Source organism: Gorilla gorilla, chromosome 20, assembly GCF_029281585.2.
Source record: "Gorilla gorilla gorilla isolate KB3781 chromosome 20, NHGRI_mGorGor1-v2.1_pri, whole genome shotgun sequence".
Classification (NCBI taxonomy): domain Eukaryota; kingdom Metazoa; phylum Chordata; class Mammalia; order Primates; family Hominidae; genus Gorilla; species Gorilla gorilla.
In genome coordinates this window covers 6,959,303-6,984,791 of record NC_073244.2, presented here as the reverse complement: position 1 = coordinate 6,984,791, position 25,489 = coordinate 6,959,303, and the positions used below count along the sequence as shown (strand labels likewise).

General features: G+C 54.0%; 1 protein-coding gene across 2 annotated transcripts in view; it reads left to right on the top strand.

The window, feature by feature from the left end:
* The first annotated feature begins 24,636 nt into the window (after positions 1-24,636).
* The window catches only part of SBNO2 (strawberry notch homolog 2), a 72,316-nt gene continuing 71,463 nt past the window's right edge, over positions 24,637-25,489 (top strand). For both annotated transcript variants that reach the window (XM_055371037.2, XM_055371040.2), the window contains exon 1: positions 24,637-24,759. The gene's annotated coding sequence lies outside the window, so the exon portion shown is untranslated. The remainder of the gene's footprint in view (positions 24,760-25,489) is intronic.

Sequence of the window (25,489 nt, the reverse complement as noted above, 5' to 3'; positions counted from 1 at the left end):
CGAGGTCAGGAGTTCGAGACCATCCTGGCCAACGTGGTGAAACCTGGTCTCTACTAAAAATACAAAAATTAGCCGGGCATGGTGGCGGGCACATGTAATCCCAGCTACTCGGGAGGCTAAGGCAGGAGAATTGCCTGAACTCGAGAGGCGGAGGTTGCAGTGAGCTGAAATTGCGCCACTGACTCCAGCCTGGGCGACAGAGTGAGATTCCGTCTCAAAAATAAATAAAAATGCAGTTTGGGAGGCCAAGGCAGGCAGATCACGAGGTTAGGAGACCGAGACCATCCTGGCTAACACAGTGAAACCCCGTCTCTACTAAAAATACAAAAAAAAAAAAAATTAGCCGGGCGTGGTAGCAGGCGACTGTAGTCCCAGCTACTCGGGAGGCTGAGGCAGGAGAAAGGCGTGAACCCAGGAGGCGGAGCTTGCAGTGAGCCAAGATCGCGCCACCGCACTCCAGCCTGGGCGACAGAGCAAGACTCCGTCTCAAAAAAATAAATAAATAAAAATAAAATAAAATATCTCATTAATAATTTTAATAATGAGTGAAAGTTGAAATGATGTAATTTTGGATATGTTAGGCTAAAGTAAATGTATTATTAAAATTAACCACTTCAGGGCTATGCACAGTGGCTCACACCTCTAATCCCAGAACTTTGGGAGGATCTCTTGAGCCTAGGAGTTTGAGGCCAGCCTGGGCAACATAGCAAGAACTTGTCTCAAAAAAAATAAAGACATAAATAACAGGCCAGGTGCAATGGCACACGCCTGTAATCCCAGCACTTTGGGAGGCCGAGGCAGGCGGATCATGAGGTCAGGAGATCAAGACCATCCTGGCCAACATGGCGAAACCCCATCTCTACTCAAAATACAAAAATTAGTTGGGCGTGGTGGCGCACCCTTCTAATCCCAGGTACTCGGGAGGCTGAGGCAGGAGAATCACTTGAACCCAGGAGACAGCGGTTGCAGTGAGCAGAGATCACACCACTGCACTCCAACCTGGTGACAGAGCAAGACTCCGTCTCAAAAAAATAAAAATAGGTAAAATATATAAATAACAAAAACAGATGGACCGTAACAAGTATTGGTGAGGATGTGTAGAAACCAGAATTCTCATAAGTGGGGCAACCCCTTTGGAAAAGAGTCAAAAGTTTAAACATAGAGTTGCTATATGTACTGGCAATTCCACCCCAAGATATATGCCCGAGAGAACTGGAAACCTGTTCACACAAACTCGTATGAATTTTTGAAACAGAGTTATTCACAAGAGTCAAAAAGTGAAAATAGGGCCAGGCATGGTAGCTGATGCCTGTAATCCCATCACTTTGGGAGGCCGAGGTGGGCGGATCCCTTGAGGCCAAGAGTTCCAGACCAGCCTGGGCAACATGGTGAAAGCCTGTCTCTACTTAAAAAATACAAAAATTAGCCAGGCGTAGTGGTGCACGCCTGTAGTCCCAGCTACTTGGGAGGCTGAGGTGGGAGGATCACCTGAGCCCGGGAGTTGGAGGTTGCAGTAAGCCATGATCACGCCACTGCACTCCAGCCTGGCAACAGAGCCAGATCCTGTCTCAAAAAAAAAATTTTTTTTTAAAAAAGAACTATTCTAACATCCTCCCTCACAGGTGAGTCCACTGCGGCTGGCAGAGAGCAAGCTCCCTGCCCAGGTCTACACTCCAGGTCCCTGGTGGCTCTGGGACTCCCACCTGAGAGCCCTGGAGCCCCCAGGAGTCTCATTCAGGATGCCAGCCCCATCTGCTTCAGGGTGATGGGGCTTTGGGCATCGGAGCAGGCATCCAACCCAGTCCAAGCTGGGCCAGCACAGAACCGGATCATGTGGCGGAATCAGATCAAAGGGTCCTTCCCGGCACCGTGGGGCCAGTCGCCTGGCGGCTATTCTAAGGGTCTCCTGCAGGGCCCTTTTCTCTGGCCCAGCCCTGTGTCCCACAGAAATCTTCAGCTGGGAGGTCCTGGCCTCTAACTTCCCATTTCTCTGGATGGAGGATTAACGATGACCCTGTCATCAAAGATAAGACACGGTCGGGAATGAGATGCACTGTTGTATGAATCCCCACCGAACTCGTAGATATCTACACATTTTCATTTATGTATTTATTTTAGATGGAGTCTCCCTCTATTGTCCAGGCTGGAGTGCAGTGGCACAATCTCAGCTCACTGCAACCTCCGCCTCCTGGGTTCAAGCGATTCTCCTGTCTCAGCTTCCCGAGTAGCTGGGATTACAAGCGTGCGCCACCACACCTGGCTAGTTTTTTTTTTGTATTTTTAGTGGAGATGGGGTTTCACCGTATTGGCCAGGCTGGTCTTGAACTCCTGACCTTGTGATCCGCCCGCCTCGGCCTCCCAAAGTGCTGGGATTACAGGTGTGAGCCACCGTTCCTGGCCTGTGTTTTTCTTTTTTTGAGACAGAGTCTTGCTCTGTCGCCCACGTGGAGTGCAGTGACGCAATCTTGGTTCACTGCAACCTCTGCCTCCTGGGTTCAAGCGATTCTCCTGTCTCAGCCTCCTGAGTAGCTGGGATTACAGGTGCCCACCACCATGCCCAGCTAATTTTTGTATTTTTAGTAAAGACGGAGTTTCACCATGTTGCCCAGGCTGGTCTCAAACTCCTGACATCAAGTAATCCGCCTACCTTGGCCTCCCAAAAAGCTGGGATTACAGGCATGAGCCACTAAGCCTGGCCTTGAATTCGTAAATTTGATGACATTCTGGATATAAAGAGGCAGAGTGAGCCGGACGCGGTGGCTCACGCCTGTAATCCCAGCACTTTGGGAGGCCGAGGAGGGTGGATCACGAGGTCAGGAGATTGAGACCATCTGGGCTAACATGGTGAAACCCCATCTCTACTAAAAAATGCAAAATTTAGCCGGGCGTGGTGGTGGGCGCCTGTAGTCCCAGTTACTCGGGATGCTGAGGCAGGAGAATGGCGTGAACCTGGGAGGCGGAGCTTGCAGTGAGCCAAGATCGCGCCACTGCACTCCAGCCTGGGCGACAGAGAGAGACTCCGTCTCAAAAAAATAAAAATAAGAAAATAAATAAAGTAAAAAAGAGGCAGAATGAACTCGGGTGGGTAAACTGAGACAAATGGTAATGCTATGGTAATAGGAAAAAGTGATGCTTATGACTATTTATGGTAGTCCTGGGGAAAATGCTTTCTTTGCATTCTCTCATCCTCACCAAGCTGCAGGTTCTATTAAGGGAACTGGCTTATGGGTGGGGGCCCCGAGTTATAACAGAGAGCTCCAGGTTACAAGTGTGGGCTTAAGTTACAGGTGAGGGCCTCAATTATAGGCTGGAGAGGCCCAGGTTCCTGGCGGGGTGTAGGTTTACAGGTGCGGGACTGGGGTTTCAGGTGAAGGCCGGGGTTACAGTGAGTGCCACAGGTTACAGTTGCAGGGGCCCAGGTTCTAGGTGAAGGCCTGGGTTACAGATGGGAGAGGCTCAGATACTAGGTGGGGGTCCCTGGTTACAAGTGGAGGGGCCCAGGTTTCAGGTCGGGGCCTGGGTTCTAGGTGGGGAACTGGGTTTTCTTTCTTTTTTTTCCTTGAGACGGTGTCTTGCTTTGTTGCCCAGGCTGGAGTGCAGTGGCGCAATCTCGGTTCACTGCAAGCTCCACCTCCCGGGTTCACGCCATTCTCCTGCCTCAGCCTCCCGAGTAGCTGGGACTACAGGCGCCCGCCACCACGCCCGGCTAATTTTTTGTATTTTTAGTAGAGATGGGGTTTCACCGTGTTAGCCAGGATGGTCTCAATCTCCTGACCTCGTGATCTGCCCACCTTGGCCTCCCAAAGTGCTGGGATTACAGGCATGAGCCACCGCGCCCAGCCGGTAACTGGGTTTTCAGGTGAAGGCCAGGGTTCCAAAGAGGAGAGCACAAGTTCCTGATGGAGGTCCCAGGCCCCAGGTGGGGGCTGGGTTCCAGGTTCAGAGGTCCCAGGTTCTAGGTGAGCGCCTGGGTTACAGATGGGAGAGGCCCAGGTCCCAGGTGGGGGCTGAGTTTCAGGTTCAGAGGTCCTAAGTTATAGGTGGGGGCTTCTGCCGGCCCCGCCCAGGGCTCAGGTCTCCCTCCATCTCTTCCTCCAGGCTGTCACCTGTCATCTCTCCTACCCACCCATGACTCCCCCCAAACACACAGATCCTGCCCTCCAGCCTGCAGGGCAGGAGCTCTCCTACCATTTCCTCCCCTAGAACCCCTCGCTGACCCCACGTTCCCCCCCGGCTCCGATGCCCACCCAGGCCCCCGTTCACCCCCACCCTGCGGAGAAATGCCCGCCAGTCCTCCCTCCTGGCCTCTCTCTGGCCGCAGACCCCAGTGTCCCCGACCTCCTCCACGAGTGGTGTAAAAGTCGGGGCCTTGATCGCAACCGCCCCGCTTCACGGACCTAGCTCAGCCCCCCGCGCAATGGAGTGGGGTCGAGCCTCGCACCCACGGGCCCCGCAGCAGCCAGAGGGGCCTTTCCTGGACCCCTGCCAGGTGTCCGGTCGCGGATAGAAAAGGGGCCGGCGGGCTGCGCGGACCGCTGTGGCCGCCAGGTGGCGGGCGCGGGCTGCGGCGGAGAGGCCCGCGTCCGGGTTGAGTGCGCGTGCGCGAGGCTGCCCGCTTGGCCGAGCCCCCTCGCCCTGGACCCCGCCCCGCGGTGAGATCCTCCGGGTCCGGAGGCCCCTTCGGGAGCGCAGGGCAAGAGGCAGGAGGAGGGCACGTGTAGGATCCGCTGCAAATAATCCGAGAACTGTCCTCGCCACGTTCGGCTAAAAAAAAAAAGTGAAAAATGGGCCGGGCGCGGTGGCTCACGCCTGTAATCCCAGAACTTTGGGAGGCTGAGGCGGGCGGATCACCTGAGGTCAGGAGTTCGGGGCCGGCCTGGCCAACATGGCGAAACCCCGTCTCTACTAAAAATACAAAAATTAACCGGGCGTGGTGGCGGGCACCTGTAATCCCAGCTAGTTGGGAGGCTGAGGCGGGAGAATCGCTTGAACCTGGAAGGCGGTGGTTGCAGTGAGCCGAGATCATGCCACTGCACTCCAGCCTGGGCAATACAGCAAGACTCCGCCTCAAAAAAAAAAAAAGTAAAAAATAATAGGCCGGGCGCGGTGGCTCACGTCTGTAATCACAGCACTTTGGGAGGCCGAGGGGGGCAGATCACGGGGTCAGGAGATCGAGACCATCCTGGCTAACACGGTGAAACCCTGTCTCTATTAAAAATACAAAAAATTAGCCAGGCGTGGTGGCTGGCGCCTATAGTCCCAGCTACTCCGGACGCTGAGGCAGGAGAATCGCTTGAACCCGGGAGGTAGAGGTTGCAGTGAGCCGAGATCGCACCACTGCTCTCCAGCCTGGGGACAGAGCGAGACTCCCAAAGTGCTGGGAATACAGGCGTGAGCCACTGTGCCCTGCCATGAAACATATTTTAGAATTCTGATAAAATATATGTAACATGACATTTATTCCCTTTTTTTTTTTGAAACAGAGTCTTGCTCTGTTGCCCAGGCTAGAGAGCAGTGGCACGATCTCGGCTCACTGCAACCTCTGTCTCCCAGTTCAAGGGATTCTCCTGCCTCAGCCTCCCGAGTAGCTGGGACTACAGGCGCCCGTCACCATGCCCAGCTAATTTTTATATTTTTATTAGAGACGTGTTTTCACCATATTGGCCAGGCTAGTCTTGAACTCCTGACCTTGTGATCCACCTGCCTCGGCCTCCCAAAGTGCTGGGATTACAGGCGTGAGCCACCGTGCTCGGCCTTTTTTTTTTTTTTTTTTTGAGACAGGGTCTTGCTGTCTCACCCAAGCTGGATTACAGGTGGGGGACTGGGGTTTCAGGTGTGGGACTGGGGTTTCAGGTGAAGGCTGGGGTTACAGGTAAGTTCTAAAGTTCCAGGTGGAGGGGCTGACAGTGTAGGTGAGGGCCTGGGTTACAGGTTGGGGAGGCCCAGGTTCCAGGTGCAGTGGTAGCTCACTGCAGCCTCAGACTCCATGGCTCAAACAGTCCTCCCACCTCAGCTTCACAAGTAGCTGGGAGTACAGGTGCATGTCACCAGGCCTAGTTAATTTTTTTAACATTTCTTTTGTAGAGACAGGGTCTCGCTGTGTTGAACTCCTGGGCTAAGTTGATCCTTCTGAGTCAGTTGAGGACAGGAGTTTGAAACCAGCCTGGGCAACATAGTAATAACCCATCTTGACAAAAATAGCATTTAACCATGCCTAGCTAATTTTTTTGTATTTTTTGTAGAGATGGGGTCTTGCTATGTTAGTCAGGCTGGTCTCAAACTCCTGACCTCAAGTGATCCTCCCGCCTTGGCCTCCCAGCGTGCTGGGGTTGCAGGCATCCGCCCCTGCGCCCGGCCTCCACGCCCAGCTCCCGTACCCGGCCTCCGTTTAACTTCTTGTGGAGCTACCACACTCTTTTCCCCAGCGGCTGCAGTCTGGGTATGCTTTTGACTCTTCAGTTTTACGACAAGGGAATGCATCACTATTCAAAAACTTAAATTATCACAGAAAAAAGTCAGCAAATTCTAGACTGTGGGAAACTTAACAGGAAAAACAACTGGGTTTCATACAAAAGAAAAAAAGAAAAAAAACAAAACAAAAACAAACCACAGAAAGAGAGAGGGAGGGTGAGCCTGCAGATTAGAAGGCACATAAGAGGCTGGTGATGTGGCTCAGCCTGTCATCCCAGCACTGTGCAGGGCCAGGAGAGAGGATCACTTGAGGCCAGCAGTTCGAGACCAGCATGGCCAACATGGAAAACCCCATCTCTACTAAAAATACAAAAATTAGCCAGGCATACTGGCAGGTACCTGTAATCCCAGCTACTCGTGAGGCTGAGGCAGGAGAATCGCTTGAACCCTGGAGGCAGAGGTTGCAGTGAGCTGAGATCGCACCACTGCACTCCAGCCTGGGCGACAGAGCAAGGCTCCGTCTCAAAAAATATATATAAATAAATTAAATTAAATAAATAAAAAGCACACAAGAGGTTTATAAACTGTTCACTAATTGCAGGCTTTATTCAGATCCATAACCCAGAAACTATTTTTAAAAAATTAGACAATTTGGGCCGGACACAGTAGCTCACACCTGTAATCCCCGCATGATGGGAGGCTAAGGTGGGTGGATCACTGGATCCCAGGAGTTTGAGACCAGCATGGGGAACACGGCAAAACCTCGTCTCTAGTAAAAATACAAAAAAATTAGCCAGACGTGTCCGGGAGCGGTGGCTCACGCCTGTAGTCCCAGAACTTTGGGAGGCCAAGGCGGGCAGATCATGAGGTCAGGAGATCGAGACCATCCTGGCTAACACGGTGAAACCCCATCTCTACTAAAAGTACAAAAACTTAGCCTCGCAGTGGCGCGCGCCTGTAGTCCCGGCTACTCGGGAGGCTGAGGCAGGAGAATTGCTTGAACCCGGGAGGCAGAGCTTGCAGTGAGCCGAGATCGTGCCACTGCACTCCAGCCTGGGTGACAGAGCAAGACTCTGTCTCAAAAAAAAAAAAAGAAAAAAGAAAAAAAAAAGACGCATAAGAGAAGCATTTGCTACTATGAAATTTGTACACAGGCTTTTCCGTGGATGTTGATCCTCCCGTGGGTACTTGGGTATTACCTGGGATGGAATGACTCGGTTATATCCTGCATCAGTTGTGTGTGGTGGTGTGGACCGTGGAACCCTGGGCCTGTGGTCATTTTCTTCCAACTCTAATAATGTCCTTTTTTTTTTTTTTTTTTGACATAGTCTCACTCTATTCCCTGGGTTAAAGTGCAGTGCGCTGTCTTGGCTCACTGCAACCTCCCTCTCCCCAGTTCAAGTGATTCTCCTGCCTCAGCCTCCCAATTAGCTGGGATGACAGGCACCCGCCACCACACCTGGCTTATTTTATTTTATTTTATTTTTTGTATTTTTAGTAGAGACAGGGTTTCTCCATGTTGGCCAGGCTGGTCTCGAACTCCTGACCTCAAGTGATCCACCTGCTTCAGCCTCCCAAAATGCTGGGATTACAGGCTTGAGCCATCATGCCCACCCTCTTTATTTTTTATTTTTTTATTATTTATTTATTTGAGATGGAGTTTTGCTCTTGTTGCCCAGGCTGGAGTGCAATGGCGCGACCTCGACTCACTGCAACCTCCACCTCCCAGGTTCAAGCAATTCTCCTGCCTCAGCCTGCTGAATAGCTGGGATTACAGGCATGTGCCCCCATGCCCGGCTAATTTTTTTTTTTTTTTTTTTTTGAGACGGAGTCTCGCTCTGTTGCCCAAGCTGGAGTGCAGTGGCACAATCTCAGCTCACTGCAAGCTCTGCCTCCTGGGTTCAGGCCATTCTCTTGCCTCAGCCTCCCGAGTAGCTGGGACTACAGACGCCTGCCACCACGCCCGGCTAATTTTTTGTATTTTTAGTAGAGACGGGGTTTCACCGTGTTAGCCAGGATGGTCTCGATCTCCTGACCTCGGGATCCGCCCGCCTTGACCTCTCAAAGTGCTGGGATTACAGGCATGAGCCACCACACCTGGCCCTTTTTTTTTTTTTCAGACAGGGTCTCACTCTGTCCCCCAGGCTGAAGTGCAGTGGCATGATTACCGCTCACTGCAGCCTCCACCTCCCTGGGCTCAGGTGATCCTCTGACTTCAGCCTCCCACACCCAGCAAATTTTTAAATATTTTTTTGTAGGCCAGGCTGATCTTGAACTCTTGGGCTCTAGTGATCCTCCTGCCTCAGCCTCCCAAAGTGCTGCAAACACAGGTGTGGGCCACCATCCCCAGCCCCACTGTCCTTTAATCTTCCCTCATCAGGACTGGTTCCCTCCTGCCACCTCAAAGGCTCCTCCCCATGGACCCACATAACTGTCTCCTTCAAGAATCACTTGAAGTTGCCGGGCGCGGAGGCTCACGCCTGTAATCCCAGCACTTTTGGAGGCCGAGGCAGGCGGATCACCTGAGGTCGGGAGTTCGAGACCAGCCTGGCCAACATGGAGAAACCCCATCTCTACTAAAAATACAAAACTAGCTGTGCATGGTGGCGGCCGCCTGTAATCCCAGCTACTCAGGAGGCTGAGGCAGGAGAATCGCTTGAACCCGGGAGGTGGAGGTCGCAGTGAGCCCAGATTGTGCCATTGCACTCCAGCCTGGGCGACAAGAGGAAAACTCTGTCTCAAAAAAATAAAATAACCGCCTCGTTCACTCATTCACGTCATAGCTCAATGGTCACCTCCTCCGAACAGCCTTTGCTGGCCCCGTGTCTGGGTCTCCCACATCCCCACACCCTGCCCCCATCAACCCTGTCTGCAGGCCTCTGCTGACTCACCCGACTTGAGAGGTGCTTAGAAGGTTCTGCTATGGTTCTCACTCACAGGAAGGTGTGACTGCCTGCTCCCACCGGTGCCTGGAGGAAGAGGGAGGAGACCTCCCAGCCCAGACGACCTGAAGGCTGATAGCAACAATGGCTGACATAGACTGACCTAAAGTTTCCGGTCCAGGGCTAAAGTTCCTCCATGCCGTCCACCACCACTTTACCGACGAGACCTCAGTGGCTCTGAGATGTCCCTGAATCCTTGCCTGGGGACAAAGAACCACATAGACCAGGGGTCAGCCCACCTATTCTGTTAAGGGCCAGGGAGCAAATACTTTCAACTTTGGAGGCCAGCCAGTGCAAGCAGCCACGGGCTGGGCACGGGGGCTCACCCAGTAATCCCAAGGCTTTGGGAGGCTGAGACGGGAAGATCACTTGAGGCCAGGAGTTCGAGACCAGGCTGAGCAACATAGTGAGATCCCCATCTCTTCTAAAAAAAAACCTTAAAACTATTACCTGGGCATGGTGGCTTGTGCCTGTAATCCCATTTACTCAGGAGGCTGCGGTGGGAGGATCCCTTGCTCCTAGGAGGCAGAGCAGTCTCTGCCTGTGAGCCCTATTTGCGCCACTGCCCTCCAGCCTGCATGGCAAAGCGAAACCCTGTCTCAAAAAGAAAAAGGAAAAAAAGAGGCTGGGCGTAGTGGCTCACACCTGTAATCCCTGCACTTTGGGAGGCTGAGGTGAGCAGATCACTTGAGGTCAGGAGTTTGAGACCAGCCTGGCCAACATGAGAAACCCCGTCTCTACTAAAAATACAAAATTAGCCAGGTGTGGTGATGCGCACCCGTAATCTCAACTACTCGGGAGGCTGAGGCAGGAGAATCGCTTGAACTTGGGAGGTGGAGGTTGCAGTGGGCCGAGATCGCACCACTGCACTCCAGCCTGGGTGACAGAGTGGGACTGTGTCTCAATTAAAAAAGAGAAACAAAACAGAGCAAAACAAAACAAAAAGGCTGACTGTGGTGGCTCACGCCTGTAATCCCAGCACTTTGGAAGGCCAAGGTGGGCAGATCACAAGGTCAGGAGTTCAAGACCAGCCTGGCCCAACATGGTGAAACCCCATCTCTACTAAAAATACAAAAAATTGGCCGGGCACGGTGACTCATGCCTGTAATCCCAGCACTTTGGGAGGCTGAGGTGGGTGGATCACGAGGTCAGGAGTTCAAGACCAGCCTGGCAAATACAGTGAAACCCTGTCTCTACTAAAAATACAAAAAAAAAAAAAAAATTAGCCAGGCTTGGTGGCGGGCGCCTGTAGTCCCAGCTACTCAGGAGGCTGAGGCAGGAGAATGGCGTGAAGACAAGAGGCAGAGGTTGCAGTGAGCCAAGATGGCGCCGCTGTACTCCAGCCTGGGTGACAGAGTGAGACTCCGTCTCAAAAAAAAAAAAAAAAAAAAAAAACTAGCTGGGTGTGATGGTGGGCGCCTGTAGTTCCAGGTACTCGGGAGACTGAGGCAGGAGAATCACTTGAACTTGGGAAGCGGAGGTTGCAGTGAGCTGAGATCATGCCACTGCACTCCAGCCCGGGCGACAGACTGAGACTCCATCTCAAACCAAACAAACAAATAAACAAACAAATGAAAATACAAAAAATTAGCCGGATGTGGTGGCGTGCACCTGTAATCCCAGCTACTCGGGAGGCTGAGGCTGGACAATCGCTTGAACCCGGGAGGCGGAGGTTGCAGTGAGCTGAGATCGTGCCACTGCACTCCAGCCTGGGCAACAGAGCAAGACTCTGTCTCAAAAAAACAAAAACAAAAACAAAACAACCCGCATGTATTCATTGAGCAGCACTGGATCCCACTCATTCATCCTCTGATGTCTACTGGTGCTGCCTCCATGCCAGCTCTTCCATGGGATGGGTGGCCTGCTTAGCACAGCTGGGCCTTCTTTGCCAACCGCTATCCTACCCCTGCCAATCATGCATCTGTCCATAGAGGAGGGCTTTTTTGTTTTTGTTTTTTGTTATTATTATTTCCTTTTTTTTTGAGACAGAGTCTAGCTCTGTCGCCCAGGCCGGAATGCAGTGGCACGATCTCGGCTCACTGCAAGCTCCGCCTCCCGGGTTCACACCATTCTCCTGCCTCAGCCTCCTGAGTAGCTGGGACTATAGGTGCCCGCCACCATGCCTGGCTAATTTTTTGTATTTTTAGTAGAGACGGGGTTTCACCGTGTTAGCCAGGATGGTCTGGATCTCCTGACCTCGTGATCCACCTGCCTCAGCCTCCCAAAGTGCTGGGATTACAGGCGTGAGCAACCGTGCCCGGCCTATTTTTTTTTTTTTTTTTGAGAAGGAGAGTCTCACTGTGTTGCCCAGGCTGGAGTGCAGTGGCGCAATCTCAGCTCACTGCAACCTCTGCCTCCCGGGATCAAGCAATTCTCTGCCTCAGCCTCCCGAGTAGCTGGGATTACAGGCATCCGCCACCATGCCCAGCTAATTTTCGTATTTTTAGTAGAGACAGGGTTTCACCATCTTGGCCAGGCTGGTCTTGAACTCCTGACTTCGTGATCCACCCACCTCAGCCTCCCAAAGTGCTGGGATTACAGGCGTGAGCCACCGCACTTGGCCCTTTTTTTTTTTTTTTTTTGAGACAGAGTCTTACCCCATCACCCAGGCTGGAGGGCAGTGGTGTAATCTCAGCTCACTGTAACCTCCACCTCCTTGGTTCAAGAGATTCTCCCTCCTCAGCCTCTTGAGTTGCTGGGACCACAGGTGTGCGTCACCATGCCCGGCTCATGTTTTGTACTTTTTTTTTTTTGAGACAGAGTCTTGCTCTGTTGCCCAGGCTGGGAGTGCAGTGGCGCGATCTTGGCTCGCTGCAAGCTCCGCCTCCCGGGTTCAAGCGATTCTCCTGCCTCAGCCTCCCAAGTAGCTGGAATTACAGGCATGCAACACCACTCCCAGCTAATTTTTGTATTTTTAGTAGAGACAAAGTTTCACCATGTTGTCCAGGATGGTCTTGAACTCTTGACCTCGTGATCTGCCCGCCTCGGCCTCCCAAAGTGCTGGGATGACAGGCATGAGCCGCCGCGCCCATCCCGACCACGAGTTTTCACCCAGTTGGCTCACTCCATACAACCGTGTGATCCCCGCCTGGCCAATCTGGGCATCCCCTTACCAGGCCACAGCCCACCAGGACATGCGACCCAGGCTGGGCGAATGAGAACCTCCCTGGCACTTTGGTGCCCCCACCTTGGGAAGAGGTGTTGACTCCTGCCAGGGCTGTTAAGATGATGGGCAGATGAGATTTGGGGCTTGTGGCATCATCTTTTCCCCATAAAGGCAAAGTCTGTTGAAGAAAAAAAAAAAAAGAGAGGCCGGGCGCGGTGGCTCATGCCTGTAATCCCAGCACTTTGGGAACTCATGGCGGGTGGATCACCTGAGGTCAGGAATTCAAGACCAGCCTGGCCAACATGGCGAAAGCCCATCTCTACTAAAAATATGTAAATTAGCCAGACATGGTGTCGCACGCCCGTAGTCCCAGCTACTCGGGAGGCTGAGGCAGGAGAATCGCTTGAACCCGGGAGGCTGAGGTTGCAGTGAGCTCAGGTCACATTATTGGGCTCCAGCAGAGGTGACAGAGCGAGACTCTGTCTCAAAAAAAAAAAAAAAAAGAAAGGAAAAGAAAAGAAAAAAGCCAAGAGAGGGGATGGCAATGCTAAGAGATGGAGAATTGGACACATCCTTGGGACACTGACCGAGGGTCCTGGATCCAGCTGTGTCTGAAACCCGCCAGGCCAGCAGGGCTCAACCAAGGGTGATTACACCCCCAGGGGACACTCAGCAATGTCTGGAGATATTTTTGGTCACCATGACCGGGTGGGGACGCTACAGACGTTGACTGGGTGGAGGCCAGGGTCATTGCTGAGCACCCTGTGTGCCCAGGACGGCCCCCACCCCAGTGAATGGTCCTTTCCAGAACATCAACAGTGCTGAGAGGGGTGGCCTTCAGTTAGCTCTATCCCTAAATCTTTCAGTTCCATGAGCAACAAATTCCTGTTTTTTAAAAAGGAGCCAGTTGTAGTTTCAATTTCTGTCAGCTGCAACCAAACGATTCTTGTTTTTTTTTTTGTTTTTTTGTTTTTGTTTTTTTTTTTTTGAGGTGGAGTCTGGCTCTGTCGCCCAGGCTGGAGTGCAATGGCGCAATCTCAGCTCACTGCAACCTCTGCCTCCCAGATTCAATAGATTCTCCTGCCTCAGCCTCTTCAGTAGCTGGGACTATAGGCGTGCACCACCACCCCCGGCTAATTTTTGTATTTATACTAGAGACAGGGCTTCACCATGTTGGCCAGGTGGATCTCAAACTCCTGACCTCAAGTGATTTGCTCGCCTCGGCCTCCCAAAGTGCTGGGATTACAGGCGTGCGCCACTATGCTCGACTTGAAGGTTTTTTTTCTTTTTTTTAATATAAACTCTTCACCATACCCCAAGCCCCACTCCAAACACTTAACACATACCAGAACTTACCAAATTCTCACAAAAGCCTTCCAAAGGAGGTACCACGATTATCCTCATTTTATAGATGGGCAAACTGAAGTGTGGGAGGTCATGTGCCTTCCTGAGGTCACAGAGCCCCGGGGGGGAGTGGCGGGATTTGAACGGTGGAAATCTTCACTATTTGCTCCCACACTCCTCTTTTGTTTTTTTTGAGACGGAGTCTTGCTCTGTCACCCAGGCTGGAGTGCAGTGGTGCGACCTCAACTCGCTGCAACCTCCGCCTCCCAGGTTCAAGCAATTCTCCAGCCTCAGCCTCCCGAGTAGCTGGGATTACAGGCACCCGCCACCAAGTCCGGCTAATTTTTGTATTTTTTGTAGAGACGGGGTTTCTCCCTGTTGGCCAGGCTGGTCTCGAACTCCTGACCTCAGGTGATCAGCCTGCCTCGGCTTCCCAAAGTGCTGGGATTATAGGCATGAGCCACCACGCCCAGCCCTGCTCCCTGACTTTTGTTTCAACTCTGCCAGTCCCACTTGCAACCCTGCGGACGTGAGAAGGCCTGCAGGGAAGGGAAAGCACTCTCCACCCATTGCAACCCCCCACCCCCCAGTTCTCACCTCCTAGAACCCAGATTCCCATTTGTGCCCTGTAGATGCTGGCCTGGGCTGAGCACTGTGGCTCACGCCTGTCATCCCAGCACTTTGGGAGGCCGAGGCGGGTGGATCACCTGAGGTCAGGAGTTCAAGACCAGCCTGGCCAACGTGGCGAAACCCTGTCTCTACTAAAAATACAAAATTTAGCCGGGCACGGTGGCAGGCGCCTGTAATCCCAGCTACTGGGGAGGCTGAGGCGAGAGAATCATTTGAACCCGGGAAGCCGAGGTTGCAGTGAGCCGAAATCGCACCACTGCACCCATGCCTGGGCAACAAGAGTGAAACTCTGTATCAAAAAAAAAAAAAAAAAAAAAAAAGATGCCAGGGCTGGGGCTGGGGAGTCCAAGTTTTCCCCAAGTCCCCCTGGGAAGCAGCAGAAACTGGCCCTCAGAGGAGGTGGTCAGACTCTGCACAGTTCTCCAAATGCCCCCAGGCCCTCCATTGCCCAGCCCCTCCCGTGCTACTGGCACCTAGAATGAGTCAGCCAGGAGTGGCCCTGGCTTCTCTGGAATTTCCCTTGGGGCCGGGCAGCGGATCCGAGGTGAAGGTCCAGGAAGTCCCCACACAGGTGACATCAGCACTGGGCTGACCACTGTGTACACTCAGGGCAGCCATGGTGGTGCCTGGAACCCGTTCCCCCTCCTGGGACCCTTGCCCCGCACTCACGTGGCAGGGGCCTGCCTGCGAAGGGCCAAGGTGTCTGTGTCCTAGGCTGCTCCAGCATCCGGCTTCTTCGTGGCCTGGGGACCCCCTCGGGGTGTGTCTGTTCTTTCTAGTGGCCCTGGCACCTGCAAGTGGGGCCTGGCCCTGGGTGGCACTGAGAAATTCATCTCGGATGAATACATGGCCCCAACCTGCCCTCCCCACCTTGCAGCCCCATCCAACGATCCAACACCCTGCCCTGCCCCCAGCCCTTTGCTCTGGCCCCAGACCTGGCAGAGCAGATTAGCCCTGGCAGCATCTCCTCTGGTGCCCTACTTCTGCCCGTGGCTCCCCACCACCCCGGGGACAAAGCCACAGGACCTGGCATTTGAGGCCTCTGCCTTGTCGTCCTTAGACGTGGGCCCAGGGGGTGCAGAGTACCGGTTTGGGGGCATCCTGGGGGCCGTCTCCCCTCCCTCACATTTTCTGTAGCGCGATCCTGGCTCATAATGAGCACCTGGTAGAAAGTTCAGGCCGGGTGCGGCTGCTCACACCTGTCATCTCAGCACTTTGGGAGACCGAGGTGGGAAGATCACTTGAAGCCAGGAGTTCAAGATTAGCCTGGGTAACACAGTGAGACCCCTTCACTACAAACAAGGTTTATTTATTTATTTATTTATTTATTTATTTTTTGTTGAGACGGAGTCTCGCTCTTTCGCCCAGACTGGAGTGCAGTGGTGCGATCCCGGCTCACCGCAACCTCCGCCTCCTGGGTTCAAGCGATTCTCCTGCATCAGCCTCCCGAGTAGCTGGGATTATGGGTGCGTGCCACCATGCCTGGCTAATTTTTTTTTTTTTTTTTTAGTAGAGAAAGGGTTTCACCACGTTGGCGAGGCTGGTCTCGAACTCCTGATCTCAGGTGACTCACCTGCCTTGGTCTCCCAAAGTGCTGGGATTACAGGCATAAGCCATCGCGCCTGGCCAACAAAATTTAAAATTAACCAGGCATAGTGGTGCGCCTGTCATCCCAGCTACTTTGGAGGCTGAGGAGGGAGGATTGCTCCAGGCAAGGAGTTCAAGGGTTCTGTGAGCCGAGATCACACCACTGCACTCCAGCCTGGGCGACAGAGTAAAACCCTGTCTCAAAAAAGAAAAAAAAAAGAAGTTCAAAGTTTGGCTCTTTTTTTTTTTTTTTTTTGAGACAGAATCTTGCTCTCTCTGTCACCCAGGGTGGAGTGCAGTGGTGCGATCTCGGCTCACTGCAACCTCCGCCTCCCTGCTTCAAGCAATTCCCTTGCCTCAGCCTGCCGAGTAGCTGGGATTATAGGCACCCGCCACCAGGCCCAGCTAATTTTTTTGTATTTTTAGTAGAGACGGGGTTTCACCGTGTTGGCAGGTTGGTCTCAAACTCCTGACCTCAGGCAATCCACCCGCCTTGGCCTCCCAAAGTGCTGGGATGACAGGCGTGAGCCACTGTGCCCAGCCAAGTTTGGCTCGTTTCTTCATCCTCGGGGCAGTTGAGCCTCCTCCGGCCTCAGTCTGACTACCAGATGAGCCTTCTGATCTGAAATTCGGTCCCTGTGCCTCACCCCATCCAGTACACTGCTAGCCCCACCGTGACTGTACCACTCCGTTGCTCCAGAACCCTCAGTGGTTCCCTAGTGCCCCCAGAATACAGGCCACGTCTAGCTTCCAGGCCCTCCAGGGTCCCATCCCTCTCTCCCAGTCCATCTATCCTCACACCCCAGGCCCCGCACACTCTCCCCTGAGTCTTCGTCCCCCTGAGACTTTGCATGTGCAGTGCCTTCTCCCTGTTTATCCTCCCCGCACAGGGCGACCGGCAGATTGCTGATCTTCCTTCACCCAGCCTGCCCTGGGTGCCCGACCTCAGGACACAGCCCTGACCCAGACTAGGCTGCTGCAGCCTGTGCCCAGCCTGGGGTGCTACGTCAGGGGTGTCACTGGGCCCCTTCAACCCAGCTGTCCTAGCATCAGTGTGGAGGTGGGAAAGCCTGTCCCATGTGGAATCTCAAACCCGTCAGACAGGTTTGTTGTTCCCTAAAGTTGTCTTGGCACAGAGGCTGCCCCGAACTGGCCTGGTAGGATCTCACTCTGGGCCTGGCCCTGGTCAAGCAGGTGGCTGCAGGGCCCGGGAACACGCCGGCCAGCACCGGCCTGAGGACACCCTGGAGCAGGTGGCCCTGACCACAGGGAGGGTATGGTGCTGACACGTGAGGGCGGCCACGGGAGGGGGATGGTGGCGAAAGAAGGGACTGAGACAGAGATAGACAGAGATAGAGAAACAGAGACAGAGACAAAGAGAGAGCTAGAGAAACAGACAGAGGGATACAGAGACAGAGACAGAGAGACAAAGACAGAGACAGAGAGACACGGAGACAGAGACAAAGACACAGAGAGAGACAAACAGAGAGACCGAGGGGCACAGAGACAGAGACAGAGAGACAGAGACAAAGAGAGAGACAGAGAAACAGAGAGACAGGCCGGGAGCGGTGGCTCACGCCTGTAATCCCAGCACTTTGGGAGGCCGAGGCGGGCGGATCACGAGGTCAGGAGATCGAGACCATCCTGGCTAACACAGTGAAACCCCGTCTCTACTAAAAAATGCAAAAAAAAAAATTAGCCGGGCGTGGTGGCAGGTGCCTGTACTCCCAGCTACTTGGGAGGCTGAGGCAGGAGAATGGCGTGAACCCAGGAGGCGGAGCTTGCAGTGAGCCGAGATCGCGCCTCTGCACCCCAGCCTGAGCGACAGAGCGAGACTCCGTCTCAAAAAAAAAAAAAAAAAAAGAGAAACAGAGAGACAGGGACACAGAGCCAGAGACAGAGAAACAGAGACAGAGGGACACAGAGACACAGACAAAGAGACACAGAAAGAGACAGAAATAAACTGAGACACAGAGAGACAAAGAGAGCCAGAAACAGACAGACGAAGACAGAGAGACAGAGACACGGAGACAGAGAGACAGTCAGACAAGGAGACAGAGAAAGAGACAGAGAGAGACAGAGAGACAGATAGAGACAGAGACAGAGACAGACAGAGGGGTGACAGATGTAGTCTCCTGGGTCGGGCAGGCCCAGCTGCTGTGGAATCAGCTTTCCCTTCTGCACACCAGGAAGGGCCTGATTGGGAAAGAAAAGAGGAGAGAGGCAGGAGGGGAAGGGGCGGGTCCGAGGCCCGTCCGCTGGGGAAGTGGGTGGAGGAAGGAGAAGTGGTGAGGAGCCCGGCGCCCAGGAGGGCTGGCAGGGAGGAGGTGCCCCCTCTGCCTGGGAACACAGGGACTTTCCAGAATGTGGAGAAACAGGAAGTGGCTCCATCCCATCCCTGCCCCCGCATCGGGCCGCGCCGGGCCAGACCCACCTGCCTGCCTCACCTGCCCAGGTCTGAGGCTCTGTGCGGGAGCCGCCCGTCACCACCACGCACCTCCCCCTCCCTGGGCACCTGCCTCGGCCCCCTGGACGGCAGAGTGGGCACAGTCCCAGGGTCCTTCTTGCCGCCCAGGAGAGACACTGGGGCCGGGAGGGGAATCCAGGCTGGCATCTCCCAGATGGGGAAACTGAGGCACAGCCCAAGAAGGTCCTTACAAGCAACCTTCATGTTTGTCTGAAGTTTTCTGCAATTTGAAATAATTAAGACAGGCTGGACAGAGTGGCTCATGCCTGTAATCCTAGCATTTTGGGAGGCCGAGGCAGGTGGATTGCTTGAGGCCAGAGTTTGAGACCAGGCTGGGCGACACAGTAAGACCCCATCTCTACAAAAAAAAGAAAGAAAGAAAGAGAGAGAGAGAGAGAGAAAGAAAGAAAGAAAGAAGGAAATAAAGAAAGAGAGAGAGAAAGAAAGAAAGAAAGAAAAAAAGAAAGAAAGACAGAAATGGGCCAGGTGTGATGGCTCATGCCTGTAATCCCAGCACTTTGGGAGGCCAAGGTGGGAGGACTGCTTGAGCTCAGGAGTTCAAGACTAATCTGGGTAAAATGGTGAAACCCCATCTCTATAAAAAGTAAAAAAATTAGCCAGGCATGGTGGTGCATACCTGCAGTCCCAGTTCCTTAGGAGGCTGACTGGGGAGGATTGCTTGAGCGCAGCAGGCGGAGGCTGCAGTGGGCTGTGACTATACCACTGCACTCCAGCCTGGGCGACAGGGTGATTCCCAGTCTCAAACAACAACAAAGCCTGGGCGCAGTGGTTCACGCCTGTAATCCTGGCACTTTGGGAGGCTGAGGCAGGTGGATCACGAGGTCAGGAGTTCAAGACCAGCCTGGCCAGGATGGTGGAACCCCGTCTCTACTAAAAATACAAAAAATTAGCCGGGTGTGGCGGTGGGTGCCTGTAGTCCCGGCTGCTCGGGAGGCTGAGGCAGAGAATTACTTGAACCCGGGAGGTGGAGGTTGCAGTGAGCCAAGATCGCGCCACTGCACTCCAGCCTTCTTGTCAACGGAGCGAGACTCCGTCTCAAAAACAACAAAAACAACAACAGCAGCAGCAACAGAAAGTACTCGTCACGTACCTACAGTTGAATTTTAACTGGGTGTCTTGTGTTTGATCTGGCAACCCCACTTCCACAATTCTCTCGAAGGGGCTGGGAAGACATTTAGGAGGACCTGTAAGGGATGGGGAAGAGGGAGGGTTTAGGGAGGAGAGTGTTGACGTCAAACACAGCCCCACCAGAAAACCTCCACAAATGTACAACTCTGTCCCCCAGGAGAGCTCTCCACCCTTTACAGGGCACCGAGGACCTGGGCCTGGGCCAGAGCTAGAAGCCTGAGAGCTCTCTGCGGGGTGGGACTACTGGAGGACGGGGCTATCCACACCTCTCACTAGTTGAGCATCTCCCCGGGGGGGCTGCTTCCAAAGTCTGAGGCAGGAGAGCTGGTGCCGGCCAGGACCCCCACCCCATCTCTGCCCATCTGTGGCGTCAAAAATGCCTCCTCTCTTGAACTCCAGCTGCAGCATTCATCCTTATTATTTTCTCATTGAACATCCACTTCAGTGACACCATGGACTGGGCAGAGGAAAATCAAGAATTTCCCTAGGGTGGCTCAAGCCTGGAATCCCAGCAATATGGGAGGCCAAGGCAGGCGGATCACGAGGTCAAGAGCTCGAGACCATCCTGGTCAACATGGTGAAACCCTGTCTCTACTGAAAATACAAAAATTAGCTGGGCGTGGTGGCACGTGCCTGTAATCCCAGCTACTTGGGAGGCTGAGGCAAGAGAATCACTTGGACCCAAGAGGCGGAGGTTGCAATAAGATGAGCTCATGCCCCTGCACTCCAGCCTGGGCGAAAGGGCCAGACTTCGTCTCAAAAAAAAAAAAAAAGAATTTCATTTGGAAATCTTCGTAGTGGTTAAATTCTATTAGGCACTGTCTGTCCATTGAGTTGTCTGAACAACCTAGCAGCTAGTTGCTATTATTATTATTATCATTATTATTATTATTTTTGAGACAGAGTCTTGCTCTGTTGCCCAGGCTGGAGTGCAGTGGTGCGATCTCAGCTCACTGCAACCTCTGCCTCCCGGGTTCAAGCAATTCTCCTGCCTCAGCCTCCGGAGTGGTTGGGACCACAGGTACGTACCATCATGTCCGGCTTATTTTTGTATTTTTAGTAGAGACAGGGTTTCACCATGTTATCCAGGATGGTCTCAATCTCTTGACCTCGTGATCTTCCCGTCTCAGCCTCCCAAAGTGCTGGGATTACAGGTATAAGCCACCGTGCCCGGCCACTAGTTGCTATTATTATCACCCTCCCCATTTTACAGGTGGGAAAACCGGGGCACAGAGAGGTTAAGTGACTCTCCTTGGGTCACACAGCAGATTCACAGCACTGTACTCCAGGCTGGGCCATGAGCCCCAGTACTGTGTCCCTGCTGCTTTCCGGAGCCACCCCCTGTGATTCCCTGGAAATCCCCGCATCTGACTAATTCCCTAGGCATCCCCCGACTTGGCAGATTCCTGCCTGCTGAGATGGCTGGACCCACCCTGGCCTGGGCAAACTGCCCCCACTTTAGGCAAAATCACCCATCGAGACCTTGTGGTTTCCCGAGGTGGATGTGGCAGAGATCGAGCCCACGCCTCTTCCTGGCTCACTTGGTGACCTCAGGGCAGCTTCTGAACAGTTCGTGCCTCAGTTTCCTCCCTCGTGAAATGCAGGTAATACCAGTCGCTACCCCAGAGGGCCGCTGTGGGAGCAGGGCCGGCGTCGTGGGTGTGTGTGACTCGGGGCTTCGTCCACCGCCTGCACTCAGAAGGTCCCGGCGCTCAGCGTGATGCTTTGCTGTTGCCTAACCCAAGCTATGAAATATGTTTTGTGCCGGGGCACTGTGTTTTCATTTCCACTGATCCTCAAAAGTTGTGTGGATGGTCCAGTGTGGGAGGAAATGAGCAGATGCAGCCGCCACCCTCCAGCCCCCAGGCTGGCTTCCTCACCCTTTCAAATCTTTAGTGCCTATTGCTCAATTTAACTGCTGTTCAATTTGCTGTGAAAAGAGTCTCAGCCAGGCACGGTGGCTCACGCCTGTAATCCCAGCACTTTGGGAGGCCGAGGCAGGCAGATCGCCTGAGGTCAGGAGTTTGAGACCAGCCTGACCAACATGGAGAAACCCTGTTTCTACGGAAAATACAAAATTAGCTGGGCATGGTGGCGCATGCCTGTAATCCCAGTTACTTGGCAGGCTGAGGCAGGATAATCACTTGAACCGGGGAGGAGGAGGTTGCAGTGGGCCAAGATTGCGCCAATGCACTCCAGCCTGGGCAACAGGAGTGAAACTCCATCTCAAAAAAAAGAGAAAATAGTCTCAAAGTTGAGATGAGCACCCAGTTTGCCAAAACCGGGAGGCAGAGGTCATGCCATTGCACTCCGGCCTGGGAGACAGAGCGAGACTCCATCTCAAAAAAAAGGAGATTTGGCCGGGCGCGGTGGCTCAGGCCCGTAATCCCAGCACTTTGGGTGGCCGAGGCGGGCGGATCACGAGGTCAGGAGATCGAGACCATCCTGGCTAACACGGTGAAACCCCGTCTCTACTAAAAATACAAAAAATTAGCCAGGGTGGTGGCGGGCGCCTGTAGTCCCAGCTACTCGGGAGGCTGAGGCAGGAGAATGGTGTGAACCCGAGAGGCGGAGCTTGCAGTGAGCCGAGATTGCGCCACTGAACTCCAGCCTGGGCGACAGAGCGAGACTCCGTCTCAAAAAAAAAAAAAAAAAAAGAGATTCAGTGTGGAGGGAAGTATCTCTGTCGGGTCCGGCTGCTCTGCGGGACTCTGAGGAAAAGCTCACAACAGGTGGACGCCATTCTGTCACCATGGGTAAAGGAGACCCCCAATGAGCTGAAGGACAAAATGTCCTTGTGCGCCTTCTGCATCTCACTCTGGACATATCACTTCTGCCTTCTGGGTCTCAGTTTCCCCATCTGCCCCCTTGTGCTTTTGGGTTTGATGACAGGGGTCCTTGGCCTGAAATTTTTTTTTTTTTTTTTTTAGACAGGGTCTTGTCATGTCACCCAGGCTGGAGTGCAATGGCGCGATCTCAGCTCACTGCAACCTCCGCCTCCCAGATTCGAGTGATTCTCCTGCCTCAGCCTCCTGAGTAGTTGGGATTACATGCACCCACTACCACGCCTGGCTAATTTTTGTATTTTTAGTAGAGACAGCGTTTCACCATGTTCGTCAGGCTGGTCTTGAACTTCTGACCTAGGTGATTCACCCACCTCAGCCTCCCAAAGTGTTGGGATTACAGGCTTGAGCCATTTTTTGTTTGTTTGTTTGTTTGTTTTTGAGACCGAATCTCACTCTATCGCCCAGGCTGGAGTGCAGTGGTGTGATCTCAGCTCACTGCAACCTCTACCTCCTGGGTTCAAGCGATTCTCCTGCCTCAGCCTCCCTAGTAGCTGGGACTACAAGCACGCACCACCATGCCCAGCTAGCTTTTTTGTGCTTTTAGTAGAGATGGGGTTTCACCATGTTGGCCAGGCTGGTCTCAAACCGCTGACCTCATGTATTCCTCCCACCTCAGACTCCCAAAGTGCTGGGATTACAGGTGTGAGCCACCGTGCCTGGCTTTTGGCCTCAGTTTTTTAGAGAGGTGCTAAAATATCTTAAACCTACTTATTATCTGCCTTACCAGGCCTTCTTTGCCCGGACTGTTCTTCCTACTCTTGTCTACCTGGTACATTCCTACTTGAACTTCAAAACCCCAGCTTCAACACACTCTTCAGCATGCAGCCCTCTATGAAGCCCTAGGCAGACATTTCAACCCTCCCAGAGATCCCGCATAGTGGAGTGTCTGGTCCTGGTTCTCTCTCCCCTAGACCAGGGGCTTTCTGATGTTGGGACAGACAGCTGAGTCCTCTGTGAGACCCTGGGTTTTCCCAGCTCATGACCAAGCACAGAGCAGCATCGATTAGAAGTCACTGAATGAATTAACAAAGTCATGGACAAATCAACTCTAGTTTCAGGGGGTTGGAATGGGGGCAGAGGCCTCTGGCTTGTGGCTGCTTGGGTCCAGGGAGCTGTATCAGTATTGTCATGGCTGAAATTGGGCTGGGGAGGCGGTGGTGCCTCCCACACTGGATCTGCCTTCACTGGCTCAAGTCACAGGAAAAGTGCCCCGAGACTCCAGCTCCCCACGCAGGGCAGCCTCCCACCACAGCCACGGAGAGGAGGAGCCCCTCAGGCCCCCGTGGCCCTGCCTGAAAGGATCCTGCTCTCTTGGGGGTAGCCCCTGGGACTTACCCAAACCCCCATGTGCCAGTCACCATGCTGAAGCGTCCAGAACTGTATTTGGTTAGGGAGAGAGATTAATGAACAGAGATAACTTTTCGTGAGAGAGTATGTCTGACAGGCCCAGAGGTGATTATTTTATTTCATTTTATTTTATTTCGTTATTTATTTATTTATTTTTGAGATGGAGTCTCACTCTGTTGCCCAGGCTGGAGTGCAGTGGTGCGATCTCAGCTCACTGCAATAACTACCTCCCAGGTTCAAGCGATTCTACTGCCTCAGCCTCCTGAGTAGCTGGGATTACAGGTGCCCGCCATCACGCCCAGCTAATTTTTGTATATTTAGTAGAGACGGGGTTTCATTATATTGTCCAGGTTGGCCTCAAACTCCCGACCTCAAGTGATCCATCCGCCTCAGCCTCTCAAAGTGCTGCGATTACAGGCGTGAGCCACTGCGCCCGGCTGGTGATCGTCTTAGTAGCTTTTGAGGGAGTCTCACTTTAAAAGTCTCGGGTGAGTGAGCCCCAGTGGGGGATGTGGCACATGCAGAGGCTTGGAGGGTGTTCTGAGGAAGGAGAAAAAAAGGGGATGCTGTACCACAAAGCAGGTTCCATTTCACCAGCACGGTGCAGAAGAGGAAACTGAGGCTTGAGGAGGTGAAAGCACGTGCTGGGGTCTCAAGAGAACCAGGCAGGGCGGGATTCGAACCCAGAGCCGTAGGAGTCTCAGCCCCTTCCGAATAGCGGAAGGACCTCAAGGGATTGGCTTGGAAGGTGGCCCCGCCCCCGAACCGAGACCACGCCCCCACAGCTGGAGGCCCCGCCCCGCGGCATGACCGGAAGTGCGCGGGGCCCCCAAGATGGCGCCCGAAACCCGGAAGTGAGCGGCGGCAGCTGCGAGGGTCGGAGAAACTGAGGCGCCGCGGGCTCCGCGCCCGGCCGGACCCGGGCCCGAGGTGAGGCTCTGGTTGCGACCCCCGCCCCGACTCCACCGCGACCCCTGCCTGGTCCGACCCCGCTTGTGGGTCCGGCGCTCCCCGCGGACCCCTGCGCCCGGGGCTGGGGGTTCTGGGGGCCGTGGGGCGGGGGCGAGCGCGGCGCGACCCCTCCGCCGCGACCCCTTTCGACCCCGCCCTTCGCCGCCAGCGTTGACCCCGCGCTGCCCCGCGACCACCGCCGTGAACCTTGACCTGCCCCCCCGCCCCCCGGCGACCCCCTGCCGTGAACCTTAACCCTACCTTCCACGACAACCCTCCCAACCTTTCCTTCCCGCTCTTCCCGGTGACTCCCTGTACCGCGCTGCTTGGTGACCCCCGACCTTTCGTTTTCTGGTAACCCTTGACCCCGCACTCATCGGTGCCCCCGAGCCCCTTGGTGACCCCGCACCCGCTTTTCCTCGGTATCCTGGCCTTCCCTTTTGGGGACTCTCGACTCCATGCGTCTCGTGACCTCGACCCCTTCCTGGGAGTGACCCCCGGTCTCTCCCGCCGCCCCGATTCCTGACTCCAGGCTCCTTGGGCGTTCGTGCCCCTTCCTTCTCCTTGTCCCCGGTCCCAGGACCCCTGCCCTCTCGGCCCCGCAGCGCAGCCCTCTCTCCCTGCCTCCCCTTGCTCCCCGCCCCTCCCGCTCCTGGGGCCTCCGATTTCTGTTCTGGGGCAGATGGTTTTTCGGTTTCTGCATGGAGGT